At 51.4% G+C, this 13191-nt stretch overlaps 1 pseudogene; it reads right to left on the reverse strand.

Moving 5' to 3' along the window:
- Positions 1-10789: 10789 nt before the first annotated feature.
- LOC144764579 (5.8S ribosomal RNA) lies at positions 10790-10911 on the reverse strand (annotated as a pseudogene).
- Positions 10912-13191: the final 2280 nt, after the last annotated feature.

A 13191-nucleotide genomic window follows, 5' to 3' on the forward strand; every position in this document is an offset into this window, starting at 1 on the left:
GCTGGCAATCAAGGAGTGAAACTGTTCTCCAAGGGTCTGCTTGGTGGCCTCCTGCTTGGCTGCTCCAGGAACACAAAAAGTAGAAGGAGTCCTGAATCGAGGCGCAGTCATTTGCATTAAGAGAACTGGACCATGCAGGAGCTGGGCCCGAAGAATGACTTGGAGCCTAAAAGTCTGCCCATAGGACCTGGGGTATTAGGAGTGACTAGGAGGAATTGTCTTAGCAGTTAGATAAAAGTGTGATTTTCCCCCTCTGGAGGTTTTAAGGCTTGACTAGGCAGTGCACATCCAAGATGGACAAGAAATCATGTCCATCCTGCTCGAACCTTTTGCTGCGCTAAATACAGGTTTACTGAGTCCTCACGGAAAAGGCCCCTGCCTAGCCTCGTGAAGACCTACCTTGTTACAGCTTCTAACGATGAATCACAGACGGGTTTTGAGTCCAAAAGAGTCACTATGTTCCAAGCTAAAACCTTAGACAAAGATGAGCTGGCAAATCTATCCCAGTGGCAAAATGACCCCAGTGGCTATGAAATCCAGCTTTTTGGAGCCAGTACTCTCAGCTTCAGCAGGAGCTTGAAAATGTTGTATCATCTGGATAGGAAGATATTTTTCTAATAAAAAATCTGTGTTCTTTTAAAATAATGCTTTAAATGATATGAGATTTGCTGCGGTTGCATTGAAAAAATAATTCTTTGGTGGATTACTCAAAAGTTATATTGTCAAACACAGCAGTGCATTTTCTACGTTGTCACAATTTTATTCCTCATGTTCAGGTTTAAAGTCCTGGTAGGTAGTATGTCATAATGTTGTTAAACAGAAAAGATTGTGTGACATAAATATTGTATCCTAAATACTGTTTACAAAAATCCCTGCGGTTGTAGATTTTTTACTATTAACCCTATTGTGAGATATTTTTCTAAATACTATTTAGGACCTAATATTTATGTCCGGAAATGTTCTGACCATAAAATGCAGGTATCCCTGTGATTAACTGAGTTCATAAAGCAAATGGCACATGTATCCCAAACACCTTGAAGGAATACCAGTATTGTCGGTGACTGATTTGGAGACATGTTTAAAAAAAACTTTCTTTATTAGTTTTATTGCACAGCAATGACATGGCTGTGATCACATGACTTTACAATTCCCTCCTATATGAAATCCCACCGAGGTACATGTAAAACATGCCCTACGGGGGCTCGAGCCACCCATTCCCCCCACCCACTTGCACCCAAGACTCACATCTGTGCCTCCCTAGAAGATCCTAAGTGTCAAGATTACAATTCTACTTCCATAATACCTCCCAAGCCACCTGTACCCCGGGCTTCTGAGGCATTATTACGTTTGGTGGATTTTGAATTTATAACTACAGAATTGATGTTCTGAGGGTCTCATGCAATGTAATATACTATTGCTTTTTAATTAGAAGGGAAAGATAATTATTTGTGATTTTGACCAAAATGTGAATTTAAGTTAAGTACACATGTTTAATGCCCAAAAATGAGCTTTCATTCAGAGATATTACTACTCACAGGACGCTGTATGTGTGCAGGGAGCAGGCGGCACTGAACGAGTCCAATAATAGGAAAGATGGCCCAGCAGTTCTTCCTAGACTCTCTTCTTGTCAGTGACTTGTACTCATTTTTTATTTAATGGTGTGCCCATGTCTGAAATAGGATAAAGTAACTGAAATACATTAAATGAATGAGATTCCCCGGAAGTAATAAATAAGCCGTGTTTCAAATGAATTTGAGCATTATAGACTAGGTCTAAAGTAATACCAATTAAGCTTTTTGTTGCTAAGATCGTGTTGACTTCTACTCATTGTTGTTCCAACCCATGCCATGTGATGTTAAGCGCTCTGATACCCATGGGTCTTGTTCGCGCTATAGAAAACTGTTAATAAATAAATAAATAAATAAAACATTTCCGTCCAGGACTTTTGAGCCACTATTTTTATATTGTCCATCCAGTGGAAAGGTTCCAGAGAAATACAGACCTGCCATTGACTGTCCAGCCAACAAAAGCAAAATACAGAGAGCAGAGTTTGACATTTTAGTAGGTGAAAATATGAGTTCAAAGGTTAAGGCATGTATCAGACATTACTTTCTACACGGTCTATGAGACGGCCCAGAATCTATGAACTATTTCAAAATTATTTAAATTTATTTAATTTACTTTTCTTTTAATGTCACCGTAATTTCAGCGGTTGGCCAAATGTTAAGCCTTTACCGGGGTGGAAATTCCAGTGGACTTCCTGCAAATGCTTTCTACAGGATCTAGTTGATACCATAGACTCTGTTGGTCTTACCATGAGGAAAGTTCAGGCTGGTTCTAACTAGGACTGGTTAGAGGTGTCTAATCTTGTTGTCTTTTGGTTTCAGTTGGTATTTTTCAGCCAATACACCTCTCTTTGTTTTACTGTGTGACACATACAAAACCTCATCTGCAGCAACTCCATCCAATAGAAAACATTTGCAATTGGTCAACTGGATTTCCCATCAGTGCTGGGAAACAGTAATTGTAGGACATTCACGCCTTCAAAGGTTGTACATGCCTAGATCATTCTATTTCGTTCTTTGGTCTCAGCTTCATTTCTGCGTTCCAGTGTACAGTGTACTGTAAATGTAAAGAGAGTTTATAATTTATGTTGCTTCAAGGGCTCATGTTGCCATGGTTGCCTGCCTGAGGCCATGCTGTAAACCATTAGTTAAGCCAGGGAATATCTTTACTCGAAGAGATAAAAAAGAAAAGGATCTGTAGGTGGAGGGTACTACTAATAACTGTAAATTTGCCGTATTTGCCAAGACTGCTTGTACTAGCAGTCAAGCACTATTAATCTTTTGGCTTGCTCTTTTAAATATATTTTAGTGCTTTGATGTTTACTTGGAGTTTCATTAATACTGAATTTTACACAACACATCTGAAGGGAGTGTCTTTGGGCCTCATGGAACAACAGCAACAGTCCCCTAAATAGCTAAGGCGCCAATGCCGTGGTAGATATACGCCTACAAAATCTCTATAGGGACCATATATTAAGCAAACATGCCAGAAGGTGTCAATTACACAAAACGTAAAAGAGATCAAGCTCCGTGATTACCAGCATATCTTCATGACCACACCCACCCAAATACATGATCACTACATTCAAGAACAAAACAGTGGCACAAAATGGCAAGTGGTGCATGGACCTTAGCCCTTACCATTACCCCCAGGTCCCTCCGTCCTCGACACCTTCATAAACAAAGTGGAGATAACCATCTCCCGACAGAAAAAAACAAGAGGAATGCTGGGACGCTAATACTGCCCCTCCCCCCGGGAGTACATAAGCAGTACTTACCCAGCAGCCCTCCTGTTCTTTTTTTCTGTCTGTCGACAGTTTGTTCTGGATGCTGGTGCTGGTCTGGCTCCTGATGGGCTGGGGTGGCGTGCACTTCTTCTCCTCTCCCCCGCCGCCTGGCTGCCTGGCTTCGCGGGCGGGGGGGGTTTCGTTGGTCTGCCACCTGGCCTGCCGGACTTGCTGGGTGTCAGACCTATTCCTGGCTGGAAATCCTGTTGGCTGTCCCTTTGTGGCTTATGCGCCGCCTCCCGAAAGTTCCTTCCGGGTCGCTGTGCGCGTCCTCCTGTGGGCAGGCCGAGTGGAGGACGCGCTGCGCTTTCTTTCTTCTTGGAGTTCTGGTGCTGGATGTTTGGTGTGGGAGCCTTGTTCCTGGGGGTGTTCCGGCCCCCGCCCCAGGTGAGTCCCGAATAGCGGTGGTTTTGTGCTCGCCCTGCCTGTGTTTTTCCTGCTGCCTGCATTGCTTTCGTTCCATTCCAGGTTTTGGTACTGCTTGTGGGACGTTTGTATTTCGACTTCCAGCCCTGGAGGGCTGAGATGGCAGGCTAGCCTTCTGGTAGAAGCCGAGACACACATCGAAAGACTCCTGGTGCTGCACCCAGGGTCTCATGCCTGCGCCTCATGCGTTCTTCCTCTGCGATACATCCCCTCTACTGCCACATAATTGGGAATGGCGGCTGATCTCTTTTCCTTGAGGGCATCTTGCAGCGGACAGGGCGTTGATGCGCTCCGGGGGTGTGCTGCATGGCCAGGTTGTGCTTGGAGATATGTCCTTCGTGGGAATTATTTTTATTGTATGGCATGTGTTCCTCTGCCTTTGGCGCCGCCCCTGTCGGGTGTCGGTGGTCCCTGTGGCTTCCCTCCGCTGGGAGGACGAGGGGGCTTTCCCCCGCTGGTTCACGGGCCTGTCCTTCAGCTGCGCTGTGTTTGGATGTGCTGTTATGGCTGGTGCTGCCGTCTTTGGTTCCGGTCATCTGCTGGCTGTCGTTCCTTCCTTGGGGACGTGGGTGTGGCATGGCGGCTGGAGCGTCCGTTCTTGTAGCGTGGTGCTCCGGTTCGGATCTTGCTGTGTGCTTTCATCCTCTGTTTCTGGCCGGTTCTCTTGGCTCCTTTGCTGGTTCCTTGCTTCTTGCAGGGTTTCTGGCGCCCTGCTGTGGTCTTGGGCGCTGGGATGTCATGTTTCTTTCCTGTTCTGGGGGACAGTGGTGTTTGTGCCTTCTCAGTGCCATGTTTCCTTCGGTGCTCGCATGCTTTATGTATGCACGTCATCTTTACTTTCCGCCGTGCTGCGGTGGGGGCCTTGTTGAGTTGTTGGCCCCTGCTCTGGTTGTTTTTGGACCCCTTTTTTCCACTGGGGGTCTCTGTTGGCCTGCTGGTGTCTGTCCTGGTGTATTGACGGACGGTCCTTCTGTGCATGCCTTGTTCCTGCTTCGGGTGCCTCCTGGGGGTGCCGAGGTTTGTGCTGGGGCCTCTTGCTTGGGGTGCATGCGTTCGTGCTGTGCTTCGTCCCTTCTTCCTTTGGGCTGCCTCTGGGTGCTCCGCTCTGCTTGCTTCCTGTGTGGCCTTGGTGGCGGGTGCTTCGATGGGCCTGGGGTCACTCGGACATCCTGGTGTTCGCTGGGGCTCTCTGTCCGCGTCTCCCCCCCCTCACCTGTGGTGCGGGGGTGTCTGCAGGGTGCTGGGCGTTCGGGCACTGTGGTTCCTGTGCTCCTCTTTCTGGGCTGCGTGGTTCGGGTTTCTGTTCCTGCCCTGCTGCCTTGCCGCTTGCTGGCCCCGGCTCTGGTCTGTTTTCCAGGTTGGGGCTTGCAGGGGGTCTTCTCCCTTTGGTGCGCTTCTTCAGGGGGTGCCCCTGCTTTTGGCCTCTCGTGCCTGTGGGTTCATTTGGGCTCTGTTGTGGGGTTTCCTCTCCTATGAGTTGATTGCTGCTTCTCTGTGCTGTTGGCTTTCGCTCTTCTGTTGTGGCCTGCCGGGGGTTGGCGTGGGTTCCTGTCGCCTCTGTGGTGGCTGGTTCCTTTTTTTCGATGGCTCTACCTTTCCTTGCTCCGGGGATTCTCTGTGTGGTTGGTGTCTCCCTGCCTTCTTGCTTGCGCCTTGCCCTCTGCTACTTTGTGTCAGGGTTGCTCCTCACTTCTTCTGCGACGGCCTGTTGGGGGTTCGTTCTGTTCCCCCTCAGCTTCTGTCTCCCTGGCCCCGCCTGGGGTGGGTCGGTGTTCCTGTTTCTGGGACCACTGACCTGTTGGCTCCCCTGGTTCCACTTGGCCTGCCGTTGTTTTTCTTCGATGGCTTTGCCTCCTCTGCGGGCTGGGTGTTGTGGCCTCTGCTCCGCTTCCTGGCCTCTATGTGGTTGGTCGGCATTTGAAGCTTGGATTCCTGGCCCTCCCGTCCCTTGGGCTGCGCCGGGTTCCTCTTGGATGGCTTGTGCTGCCTTGGTCCTGGTTGGGGGTCCGCCTGGGTCTTCCTGGTGATTTGGGCTTGCCTTTGGCTGGCTTCTGATGTTTCCTGGCCTCCCCTTTGGGGTTTGCCGTGGGGTTGGCCTGCCTGGTTTGTTCCTGGCTTTGGCCTCCTGGGGGTGCCTCGTGGGGGTTTTGGACTGGTTTGGTTGGGCGCATGCTCTTCTTTATCCTGCCCCCCCCCCCGGTTTGCTTCCGGTGGTGGTTGGGCTTTGGTCCCTGGTTGCTGCAGCTGCTGTTTTGTCGTGGCTTCCTTCCTGCTGGCATGTCCTGTCTTGCCGCCTGTTCTGGTTTTTTTTGTGCTGTTCCCGTGATCCGCGGTCTGCTCCATGGTTGTGCTTGGTCGGGCTGATTTGGTGCCTGCCTGGGGCTGCTGGGTGCTGTGTGCTTCTGGGTCCTTCTGCGCTCCGGTGTGTTTGCTCCCTGGGTTGTTCTGGTCTCGTCTGGTTCCCTTGGGGGTGCCTGGCTGGGTGTCTACTGGGACTTCCGGTCCTGTGTGTTGGGCTCGTTTTGGGCTCTGGTCCCTTGCCTGGGCTCGCTTGGTGTCCTGGCGGGGTGCTCTGCTGTTGTGGCCGCTTCCGGTTGGTTCCTTCTGGGTTCTCCTTCAGGCGGTTCACTTCCGGGGCTTCTTCCCCTGGGTTGTATGCCTGTGGGGGGTCCTTTGGCTCCGGGTCTGCGGGCTTCTTGCTCCCTCGATTCCCGGTGGGGGTCTGTTTGGGTGCCCCCCTCCTTCTCTGGTTGGAGTGCGGTTCTGGGGTGTTCTTGGCTCTGTGGTTCCTCCCTCTTGGCTGCGGGTTGGCTGCGGTTGTGGGGCTGCTTCCTCCTGCTTCCGCTTTGGCCTTCTGTGTGGTCCGGCGGTGTTGTGCTGGTGGTTCCCGGTCCCTCCTGCCCTTTTGGGTTGGTCTAGATGCTGCGTGGGCTCTTTCTGGGGTTTGTTGGGCCTGCAGTTCCTCCTGCAGGGTCGGGTTGCTTAGCTCTGGTCCGGACCTGGTTCTTTTGGAGTTTGTTGCCCCGCTTTGGCTGTTTGCCTTGGCTCTTCTCCGGTGGCTGGGTTTGGGCCTTTTGGTTGTGGTCTGAGTGCTGTGCTTCTTGGGTCTTTTCTTCTCCGGGGTTCCTGCCCTTGGTGCTTCCCTAGCCTGGGGTGTAGTTCTTGGGTGATCCTGTGCCGTGTGGGCGCCTTCTTTGTGCTGCCCTCTCTGCCTTGTTTGGTGGCTGCTGGGTTTCCCCGGTTGGTCTTGGCCCCCTTCCTGCCTTGTGTTCCCTCCCTTTTTGGGTTGGGGTTCTGGGGGTTGGGGCCAGTGGCTCTGTTCACGTCTTGGTGGGATTTCTTTGGTTGTTGATTTACGGTCTTGTTGGCCTCTCCTTGCTGGGTCGGCTTTGGACTGGTTTCTGGGGGTTTCTCTGGGCGGTGTTCTTTTGGGTTGGCCCCCTCTGCCTGTGCTGGCCTGGGTTTGGTGGTCTTCCTGGTTGGTTGGTGTCCTCCTTCCCTGTGGTGTTTTTTGGCCTTTTGAGGTTCTTCCCCTTCCCTGTCTTTGGTTTGGGTTCGGGTTCTCCCTTCTTTCGGTTCCGGGGTTCGTGTGGCCTCCCTTCCTCGGCCGGGGTTTCTCCTCTGGTCTCTTTGGGGCCGTGTCTTCTCCTTTCTTGGGTCCTGGGGATGTCTCGGTTTTCTTTGGGGTCTGCCGGGTCCTGTGGTCTTCCTGCCGGTTCTGGACTTGTCGTCCTTGTCCGGTGGGTTGCTTTGGTGGGTCCTTTGTGCCCTGGTTCTGGTTGCCTTTCTCGGGGGTTTCCCGGGTTGGCGGCCTCCTTTTGGTGCCCTGGCCTTCTGTTTTTTCTCCGGTCCTTGCCCTTGCTGTCCTGTTCTGGGTTGCGGGCCGGTTGTTTCTTGCAGGTCTTCCTTTCCCTCCTTCTCAGTGCTTCCTTGGGTTGCTGCTTGTTGTGGTTTCCTGGGTTTGCTTGTGGGTACGGAAGGCCGGGTTCTTTGGCTTTGGTATTCTCCACTTTGTTTATGAAGGTGTCGAGGACGGAGGGACCTGGGGGTAATGTCCTATTACTTACCGGTAATCTTCATTACTCCGGGTCCCGTTGTCTTCGACACCTTCATACGACCCTCCCTCCCTCCCGGACGGCCGGCCTTCCTGTCTGGGCTTTTTTAGTACAGGAGGGCTGCTGGGTAAGTACTGCTTATGTACTCCCGGAGGGAGGGGCAGTATTAGCATCCCAGCATTCCTCTTGTTTTTTTCTGTCGGGAGATGGTTATCTCCACTTTGTTTATGAAGGTGTCGAGGACTACGGGACCCGGAGTAATGAAGATTACCGGTAAGTAATAGGACATTTGCTGGCGTAGTATGGAAGGTATTGTGAACACATTTCTACGGCCATCCAATTTTTTATTTCAGTGCAGAAAGGCACAAATGTAGGTGCAACCCAAAAGTTTTTTCAAAATAAAAGATGGCTGCATGTTTCTGAAGAGTAGGACAGGAATGGAGAATGCATAGCCTCCTACAGAGGACAAGCATTTGCAATGCAATAGGTCTCGCAATTTCGAAATTTGGACCTATTGGCATTGTAAACTACAATGCCTTTTATTTATGTGTTTAAAAAACCTGCAACAATAAAAGGCATTGTCGTTAACAATCCCAATAGGTCATAGTTTCTAAAATACGAGACCTATTGCATTTCAAATGCTTGTTGTTTACAAGCGCCCCATGCTGCGTGTTCACGTTAATAGAGGCCAAGTCCCTTTTTTTAGATGAGCCCTGTCTGAAGAAAGGCCTGTGGGCGCTATTATAGTGAAATCGCGGTATGGGGCGCTTTTACCAAAAAAAGTATTTGTTTGTCTAGTTGACAAACTAATGCTTTTTTGTGAAAGTGCCCCGTGAAAGCACACATGGAGCGCTGAATGTTGCAGGAACGCATGTTGTGCCTACAGTAAGAGAAACGAATTAAAGAAAATAATGCTTACAGAGTAAATAAGACATACTGTGTAACAAACAAAGTAAAAGGGACAGTCCTCATGGGAGGTTACAAATGAAGACAAGGCGGTACTAAGAAGGGACTAATAAGCCTATTTACAAATCAGAAGCTAGCATTTTGGAAGGATAATTACAAACATGGACGGAGAGTGGGCAGGGCTTCATGTCCATACTCTAATACAGCATGCCTCATGGAGCAGCGCATGCGCTGCCCAGGCTCAACCTAATAAATTAAAATAGACGAGAGAAGTCATTTGAGAGGTTAGGAGTAGATAACAAAGGAGTAAAGGGAAGAAAAGACGGGCGAGAGAATGAGTAATGAAGAAGGAGGTCAAGATAATGATTTGAAATTTGAAATTTGAACACAAATGAACCAGGATCAGTGGAAGAACAGTACTTAAGTTGGGAAGCTAGGATTAATAATTCTCTGGACCAAGTAGCTCCTAACTTAATGACAAAATGCAATACTAGAACAAGAGCAGAGGGGTGGTTCAACCCTCAGCTTCTTGAACTAAAAAAACAATGCAAAAGGTATGAAAGGGAATGGAGAAAAACTTACGACCCTTCCCTAAAAGTCGCATACAAAAAATCCATCAGAAACTACCATCAGCACATCAAACTCAGCCATGCAAGATTCTTTGAGGAAAAAATAAACAACGCTCAAAATTCCTCAAAAGAACTATTCAGAGTAATTAAAACATTCTCCAAGGTTAACTCTACCTCTAGCCCCATGGAAACATCGGTAGTGAGATGTAATGAACTGGCCACATACTTTCTCTCAAAAATAATATATATAGTAACTTCAAGAATGGGAGAGACACTCCCCTAGAGGAGGATGAAGACAAAGAGTTAGCTTCTGGACAAAGGCTGACACAGTTCCCCCCTCTGGAGTTCCAAGAGGCTTTAGAACTGATGGATAAGGTGAAAACAGTCCGCCCCAGTCGACAGTCGCGGGAGCTTGGGGTTCCGTTCCCCCTTCAACCGCCCCGGCGCGCCCCGAGGGGCGGCTGGGGATGGGTGCCTGGGGGAGGGTGCGCAGGCGGTCGAATCTCCCTCGGCCCCACAGACACGGCGAAGCTGCTGCCAGGGGGGCTATAACACCCTCCGCCGTAGCGGAGGGCCACCTGCCACCCCGAAGCCTTCCCAGCCGACCTGGAGCCGTTCGCGGTGCACCGCCATGGAGGAAATGCCGACCTTCCCGCCGTGTTGAATCCTCGGGGCGGACTGCACGGACCCCACCCGTTTACCTCTCAACTGTTTCACGCCTTCTTGAACTCTCTCTTCAAAGTTCTTTTCAACTTTCCCTTATGGTACTTGTTGGCTATCGGTCTCGCGCCCGTATTTAGCCTTAGATGGAGTTTACCACCAGCTTTGGGCTGCATTCCCAAGCAACCCGGCCGGGGGCCACTACCGGCCTAACACCGTCTGCGGGGAGTCGGTCTTCTTTACGCCACATTTCCCGCGCCCACCGCCGGGCGGGGATTCAACGCTGGGCTCTTCACTCGCCATTACTGGGGGAATCCTGGTTAGTTTCTTTTCCTACACTTAGTAATATGCTTAAATTTAGCAGGTCACCACGTCTGATCTGAGGTCGTAGTTGGAAGAATGATGCCAGAGCGTCAAAGGGGGTTGCCGGGGAAGGCCAGGCCCCCCTGCCGGCGCAGGGGGGGCCTGGTGTCCCGGCAGCGCGCGCCCTCTTTCACCGGATCGCATCTGGAAGGCTTTCACCCTCCCCGGGAAGCCGGCCGCAGAGGTGGGCGCCCGAGGCGCGTGCGCACGGGCAGCCTGTGGGACACCACAGACAAACACGCGCCACACGTGGCCCGTCCTGGGGTGGACTGGTCGCCGGGCCCCTTTCTCAGGGTCCAGGCGCGCCGGCGGCTTACATCCATGGCAGGACCCGGCGAGGGACCCTGCCACGGGCGATCGGGGGGTCTGACCTTGTGGGGGAAGAAGGGGAAGCGGAGCTAACCCTGCGACGGCCCCAGCCATGTCCCAGGGAAGCACCAGGGCGATTGACGATCGAGCGACCCTCAGACAGGCGCGTTCGAAGTGTCAATAATCAATGTGTCCTGCAATTCACAATAATTCTCGCAGCAAGCTGCGTTCTTCATCGACGCGCGAGCCGAGTGATCCACCGGCAAGAGTCACAGGCAACTTTTTGAAAACGTTCACCCACCTGTGGGAGCAGGAGAGGCGGGAGGAAGGCGACGCCGTCCGTCCGCCACCCACACGGCGAGACAGCCCGGGCGCCCCGTTCAAGGCTTCCCCTCTGGGAGTCAGACTGCACCGTTGGGAGACAAAAACATTGCCAGGCGCTCGGTCCGGGAGTCCCCCCCACCCACCCACGGGCGAGGAAGGGGGCTCCTGGTGCAATGGAAGCAGGCAGCCCCGAGGGACCGCGCAAGTCTTAAAACCCCTCTGCTTGGCCGCACGGGACCAGGCCAAACCGGGTTCCTGGCAACGAGGGAGGGTCGCTCCACCTGCACGTCAGCCGTCCGTCACCGGGCAGCCCGAGCCATGCCGGCGGGCTGGCGATCGGCCCACCCCACCCTTTGCCCGGGTCGGAGGTGCCGGAAGAGAAGAGCCAGGTGGCTTCCCATCCCGTAGAGCACCCACCAAGAGGATCCGGGGTCCCATCGCAGGCCCTCGGCCCCTTCTCTCCCAGGCCGCCCTGCCGCACGAGAAGGGCCGCTCCTCGGTCGCCCAGACCCTGGTCAGGCCAGGACTCGGGCGCAGGAGGGCCCAGCCGGCCACAGGGCCTTTCGAGGGAGGGGTGGTACCAGCCCAGGGATGCACTACCATTCGGGGGGTCTATGCCAGGTGAACTTGGATTCTGTCTCGGAGAGGGACAGGGGATGAGGGACGCCCCCCACGCCCAGTCCCTCAAGCATCAGTCGGGCCCTCCCTGGGGGGAAGAGGCCAGCCGAAGTCCTGGTCCTAAACCCGAGCACCCCATGCGCCCGCGGACCGCTCCGCCGGCCGGGGCGTGCCAGGGCAGGGCCGGGCCCAGTGCCTAGGGTGCGTGCTTGCAGGAGGCGGCCGAAGGCTTCGGGCTGGTGCCGTCGGTCGCTCGGGCCGCTACGCCGTTAATGATCCTTCTACATTTTACATGGACAATGACACCAGCCAATGGAAGATATGGACAGAGGCTTCCACAGCACTTCAAAATCATACTGAACTACAGCATCCTCGCAGTGTGAGCAGCGCATACTCTGCTACGCTAGGCTCCTCCTAAAATAATTCAATGCTTGAAAACATCTGTACTAAAACAATTCAACAAACATCTCACAGTACATGCAAGAACACAGAAGTGAATGCAGAAAACAATGGTATTAGTTTGAAAGGCACATCTCGTGAGACAATATAAATCTTTAAATTATGTTCCTTGAATGACTCTGACACGATCAGCCTAGACATGCAAGGACGCCATGATGAGTTGGGAAAATATAAATAGAGATAAACAGAAATAGCAACAATGCATACATGTGAAAGTCCACATTAAAATACTGTTTCTTTTTCATGGGCATTTTGCAGAATGTTCATAACTGCCAATTTCTCTTTTTGAGAAGAACCTCCAGAGACCGAAGATTAGGGAATACAGATTCATTCTCTGCAGAGGTAGGAACACCGTTTGCGCCAGAGTGTGAGAAACAATCACCCAAATAGGCTTCTGTTCACATGCAGGCTGCTCGTTTGGAATAAAGTGAGATACTACTAGGCCTCTCTTTTTGGCGGGAACCAGTAACAAGCTGATCTGAACTGCAACTAGCGCAGTCACATAAGTGATGCCAAAATAGCTATTGATGGGCCACCACAAGTATCTGGATGAAGTGCTGGGGGCACAACATTAAAGCTTTCATTCAAGGATTAGCAGGTATTCCACCAGGAAGCTGGAGTAGTAAGAGCACTTCCTCTCAGCACATTTTGACATTTTATTTAAACGTAACCTCCCGGTAGGTAATGCAAACCCTTAGAATGGGGTTAGGGAATTATAGTGTTTTTGCAAAATAAGAAATGTCCCTCACATGCTGGGAATTTTCTCTTAGTGCGTTTTTTTGGAGGAGGTGGGGGGGTTCATTTTTGATTTTTTGAATGACAATACTGAACTTCAACAAAAGCCAGTGGGAATGATGTTGAAGGACTGGCCGAGTTTGGGCGGCTAAGTAGTGCAGACCCTCTAATACCAGCCTTGTTGGAAGATGGGAAGGAGGAAAGGAAAAATGCATCCATGGCACAGCTGACTAAGACTCCACTGTTCAAAGTACAGCAATTCCTGGATTTCTAGATGAGTGAGGGACCCAACTCTCATTATGCTGTAAGGCTCGAAAGTCATAACCAATGTTTCTTCTAAATATTTTCATCTATGCGTGGCAATAAAGGAGCTCCGCTTGGCCACAGAAAACAAGCTATAACCTAGGGCCTTATT

Source organism: Lissotriton helveticus, chromosome 6 (assembly GCF_964261635.1).
Source record: "Lissotriton helveticus chromosome 6, aLisHel1.1, whole genome shotgun sequence".
Taxonomy (NCBI): domain Eukaryota; kingdom Metazoa; phylum Chordata; class Amphibia; order Caudata; family Salamandridae; genus Lissotriton; species Lissotriton helveticus.